Raw genomic sequence first — 6,163 nt, 5'->3', positions numbered from 1 at the left:
CCCAGTGTCCCTGCTGTCCCTGCAACAGCAGCTCTGTCCCCTGCAGGGCTGGGATGAGCCACAGCAGCCAGTTCCCCACAGGGCTCACCGCTCCCAAAACCGGCAGCATGCCTGCAGCGCCGGGCAGCCCAGGGCTGGCTCCCACAGCCTGCTGCCAGCAGCAGCATCCTCACCTCCCACTGCCACCCAGTGCTGGCCAGGAAAGGGACAAGGCAGTGACAGCACAGCTCGGGCTGGGGGTGAGGGGCTGCCTGTCCCAGGTGATGCGACACTGGCTCCCTTTTACCTCATCTCTACATCTGCACTAAGGGCTGGCCTTGCAGGGACTGGGGCAGCAGCCACACACTCTAGCTCACAGACAAACACCAGCCACATCAGTAAGATGAAGGGCTCCGTGCTCTGTCAACCCTGACTAGAAGCAAGTAGAGCTGCTGGCAAGGCCAGGAGAGACTGCAGGCAGTCACACACGCATGCAACAAGTCTGGCAACTTCAACGCCTGGGTCCCTGTCCTGGTGCCCCTTGCATCCTTCATGTGCTTGGGCCAGGATATTCTTCCCTATTGCTCTGTGGCTGGAAGAACTGACAGAACACAGGGTACCTCACCTTTGCAAGAACCTTCCAGGCTATCCTGCACGTGGGAGCTGGAATACTGTGACTGTACCGGGGATTACCGAGGAGAGGATGCAGGCACACGCCCAGAGCAGTAACTGAGTTTCTTGCAATGCCTGTAGCAGAAGTGCTGGCAGGTGCAGCCAGGACTGCTTTTGTAACAACTGAGCCATTCCCAAGCTGCATGGTGGGAGGAATGGTGTGTCCTAGCCCATGGACAACATCAAGTCACACTGCAGCAATTGTACTGCGACGGCTCCTACAACCCACCCATTCAAAGTCAGGCCTCTGGCTGGTGCTCCTACCACAGCTGTGAAGGGGAAATAATAGCACACAGGAGCTGAGGAGAGCTCAGGAGAAGGCAGCGTGCACCCACCATCTCCCTGTGCCCCAGCCCTCCTTCCTCGCACACCAGCTCCACCACAAAGGACACAAGCAGTAGGGCAGCAGCCTTCCCCACTGCGCTTCCACACATGGGCCCATTACTGGTGGCACGCAGGTGTTCATCAACCAGCAGGGGTTGGAGGCAAAGCAGGACTGTGGCCAGAAACCCAGCTGAGCAGAAAAACTGTTTTTGTACTGGCTTCGTGTACAGATGCTCTGCAGGCAACTGCTCCATAAGCCAAAGTACTTATGGTGACAACCTGGGAGAGCTATGAGGTCTCCAAGACTGAAAGAAAAGTGCAAACACTGTGTACTGAACCCACAGAACACCGCAGAACTCTTGGTGACTACTGAAGACAGTGTCACACCCATCAAAAGCAACCCTGAGCCAAGGCATTCAGGTCCCATTTTGTTCTCCCTGGCAATGCTTAAATGGCACAGGCCAATGCTCAAATAGGTGTAAGAAGTGTTAATGGCTACTGGGCAAATGCATGGTCCCCGATGCGTGGCAAGTTTTGAACACATCCCCTTTGATCCAATCAACTGCAAAATCTTCAGCATTTTATGTCTCCAACAGCACCCATCATTATGTGCCTGCAAGAAGCCCCAAGTACCCAAGGAACAGATGAAAGGCAGACAGCTCCCCTAAGGATGTCCTCCTAATTCCCCATTTTTGTAAATCGGATTAAATCTTGAAGCAGGACACTTAAGACCCCCTGAGAGCTATTTAGTTATTCACATTAACTGTAGTGAAGAACAGAATTTAAAAACAATATATTGAGTATCCAAGGCTTTGAATGCATATTTCCTGGCTGTACATATATTGTGTAATTTCACAAATTAGTCTTTAGCCCCAGCAGTGTTAGAACATCCCCAACTTGCCCTCTGTGTGTCTAACCAGGCCAGTGGAATCCATACTCTACACTCCTTCCCTTGTTTTTCTCTGCTCTCCTTACCTGCCACCACTGCTGCTGACACAAAAAGATATTTGAATGTAGCTATACAAAACAGAGTCACCTTCGGCACTCAGGTCTAGAAAGGTAAGGAATGAAGGGGCTAAAACAACTCCAGACTAGTCCTGCAGGATTTAAAACTCCCCAGGGTCAGTTTTAGGGCTTGGCACCCAATAGGTCCCCATGCACTGCCAGCAAGTTGTAGCAAGGGGCTCTACACACTGCAGGGCACACCAGAGACTTTGTGGGTGGTCACGCTGCAACCCTTCTGCCTCTGGCCACCTAAGGGGCATTCGACTGGGGGGGTGCCCCAACAGGTAAGGATGGCAGAGGAAAGAAGACAAGGGCAAGGAAAAATAGCTGGCCCTTGCCATGAGAACAGAACAAACTGGATGAGACACAGAGCAGAGGATTACAGGTTTTTATTTTTCAAACATTTCCCCCTAGTCTAGCACAGTCTACAGTCTTGCTAGCACAGATGGTAACAAGCCTGTAATGGTTCAGAAGTTACACTGCTACAGAGAGCAAACAAAAGCAGAGGTTTATTTTCTAAAAAAAATGTATTGTGAGAAATGGGTGGAAGAGTGCATAGGGCATGTGGTGGAAACTATGTCAGGTAGTGGTGCCTGCCCTGTGTGCAGCAGACATCTGTGCTAGCAATGCAGAAACCTTTCCTGGGATCACACCAGGTGAAGACTCCACTGTGCTGGAAGCACCATTTCACAGAACCACCCCCACTGCCATAGGAAGGCGGCTCCTTTCAGGAGAAGTAACCTATCTTCTATGTAGCCAAACCTCTCAAGACACCCTGGGGAACCCCACACCACCAGTCCCACACTGCCCTTCTGAAAAGCAACCAGGGCTCTGTTTTTGTGTCCCAGAACATCCCCTTCTACCACACACCGTAACACTGCCTCAGCCAAAGAACCTAAGTGCAACACTGGCAGCTCTTACACCTTCAGCTTCTGCTGCCTCTTCTCCCTGCTTTACACCACAGTATTAGGAGTGATTTTGATTCCATCAGATACTGCTTTCCATCAGCTACAGACACGTCAGGGTGCAGGGAAAGACATAAAGGCTAGTGAAGAGAGGGGATCCCTTTCCTGCAGGCTGAGCAAGTGTGGTGATGGGTTAGCACATACTCCGAGCTTTCACACAGACAGATCTTTCAGGCTTCAGAAGTCACCTCTTGCTTACTTTTCCCCACATTAATTAGAACACGTTTTTCATTAGACATGCAACTGAGGCAAGCCCTAAGCTATTCCCTGTTCATGCTCATGTCCCAAAGTTGATTGATTTTCTTTGGGTGTTTTTGTTTGTTGTTTTTTTTTAAATAATGGATCCAAACTTTCACATTTTGGTGACAGTCCAGGACACCACTCCCAAGGCACTCCCACCCATGGCACCAGACACAGGTTACTCAATCCTGGAGCAAGCCTAGCCCCAGAGCATTTGAGTGTGGCTATAAATAAGCAACTAAGCAAGAAAATTAACAAATTATCATCTACATAAAAGCTTTCTAGGCATTTCCTTTGGAAAAGCTGATTAGTGCTACTTGCTTCTATTATGACTCTTGTTTATGAATACACCCAAGCTCTGGAATGCTTCATTCCTCTCATCAGGATGATTTGACTGCTGTTTTTAAAGCAGCACAGAGACTACATGCTTTAGACACACCAGCAAGGAAAATTAAGGGCTCCAAGAAGCTTTCAATTTTCCAAGCTCGCACATGAAGCTGGAAGTATATGCTTGGAAGTAAAATATGCTTAAATTATAAAGAAAGTTCAAGCAATTTGCTAAACCCAAGTGTAAATAAAAGCAACAAGTCTGCCTCCTACCAAGATCCATGGGCCTAGTTACCTGAATCCTTTGTGGCCCTGAACTGCATGGTGGCTTCAATACTGTGTAAGATGTCATTTGATCCTCTGAAGATGGAGAAACTTGTTGCCTGAGCTCAGTGAGGACAAGGAACACAGGATAAAGTAATGCTTCATGCCAAGAGTCCCCTGCCCACTCCCCTCAGGCACTTATCCAGGAGCATCACTCCCCATGTCACTGGCCCCTTCCCATCTCACCCCACTCACAGCTGCTCTCAAAATCCCAGCCCAATCCTTCATTAGAGCAAAAACTAGCCCAAAGTATGGGGCCCGTGGTGATAATGCAGCATGAAGAGCCACCAAGACATTATCTGGGCTCCAGCAGCAGCAGCAAGTAGCAAAAGCTTTGGGCAAGAATACAGAAAAATGAACAAGTATTGAGCAACCCCCTGCCAGGTACAGCCTTTCCACAAGCAGCAGTTTAGGAACTTCAGAGTCTCCTGTGTCCTATGAGGAAATATCCCCAGGCTAAAAAATGTCAAGGTTTATGATAATGAAGTGTCTGTAGAACTCCCAAATTCTCTGCATCCCTGCCCTCTGTGCCCACAATACAAGCCATCCTGCTAAACATACAAAAAAGAAGGTAAGTTGCTTGCTTGAGCCTGCAACATTACATTCATCGTTTATTGAGCACTCCACAAGTCTTCCAAACACCATTCTCAGCACGAGTGCACTCTCAAGCTTCTTCAACCACTGACAGCTCCTGCTGTGTTGAGGAGACAAAAAGCACCAGCACAGACTACTGCAAGGCAGAAATGTCACTGGCAGGAAGCTGGTACAGCAGGACTCCAGCCAGAGGTGCTCCTATCTCCAGTGCTGTCTCCAGAAGTATAGCCTGGGAATATGGAAAAAAAAAATAGGCATGCACTGTACTCCTTACTCAAAGGACAGGGTCTTTTCTGAGCTCACACTGTAGGGCACTAACCATGATGAGCCCTGGTGCTGCACCTCCTTCAGCAGGAACAGGTCAAGGACATGCACCAGCTGAGATTGTGTCAGATCTCCCTGGGGTGCTACCTGAGTGTTCAGGGCCAGGCTCCCTGCAGACAGAGATCAGGCCAGCTCCCCGGTGCCGTCACAGTTGAGGGACACTTCGTAACAGCCTGAAGGCAGCACTTCTTTCCCACAGACCAACCCAGCCAGAAACAGCTCACCATGGATTTCTGGTCTGAAGCACTGGTTACTAGAAGTGTCTTTTCTATTGCTTTGGGTTCCATTTTCATGGGAAATGAGCCAGAGACTCACATTTAACATGACCACACATACCGGTGTCTTGTCCTTTGATATATGGCTGTGAATCACGGGCAGCCATTCAACTTGCTCTGTACATCATTGGATCAAGTTCCCTTCAGGACCCAAGCTAACAAGGTAGCATATTATGTGCCAAATAACATAAATCTTTCCAGTCTGTTCACTGCAGCTCAGAATGGCTGATTCTTACATGTGGCACGTGCCATCAGGTGTTTGTGGAAAGGGTATCTATCCACTTGTGTAATGAACTAACTCCAGTGAGAATGTTCATCCGTGCTTCAAGTCCGCAAGCCCTGGGATCCCATCGTAGGAGCCACCTTTTTGTTTGTTACAATGAGGTGTGGCCAGACATGTAGATTCTGGGTAAATCTGAAACATTACTGGGAGGTCTGCCATGAAGGCAGCCTTCAAAGCAAAGGTTATCAAACTATGCAAAGGCTTTGATGGCACAGCATGCTGTAGATAAGACTTTTGAAGACTCCTTGTTGGAGGTAACCAGGCAATCACTCCTGTTCCAATCTGCACTCAAATGAAAATGAAAACAGAGCAGACAAGCTGGTAGAACAGTATGGCTCATTGCACTGCATGATACAAACTTTCTGAACTGAAGCCACCTTCAAAAAGGACTGGAGAGTTCTTTCTGCCAGACCAAGCTTACCAGAATACCATGAAAGCACCATGTCTCCCACAGATCCTGCCACTGCAAACACCAGAACAGTGACAGGAACATGCCACTAATGCTCTGAACTTATCTTCTGACCCCTAATTTCTGTCTTGCAAAAATACAGAGACAGAGCAGGATCCCAGGTGGACTTCTGAGGGTGAGCCTACAGGCTTCAAGCTCCCCAGCAGTAGCGGAAACATCAGCAAGAAAACAAAAACCCTCAGAAACCAAAAAAGTGAGCTACCAAATACAACTGATCATGCCCTCCACAAGGGCTACGCAGAGTGTCAGCAGATCTAGCACGATCCAGTCCACACCATCTCCTTCGAAGACTAGGCAATCTGTCCCGTGGATCAGCTGCAGGCCAGCTACTTACGGGATTAGCTGAGAACAGCGCTGTTAATGATTAGCATTCCCTCCATTG

The sequence above is a fragment of the Corvus brachyrhynchos genome, unplaced genomic scaffold, assembly GCF_000691975.1.
Source record: "Corvus brachyrhynchos isolate BGI_N302 unplaced genomic scaffold, ASM69197v1 scaffold346, whole genome shotgun sequence".
Taxonomy (NCBI): domain Eukaryota; kingdom Metazoa; phylum Chordata; class Aves; order Passeriformes; family Corvidae; genus Corvus; species Corvus brachyrhynchos.
This window is presented reverse-complemented; position numbering follows the sequence as displayed.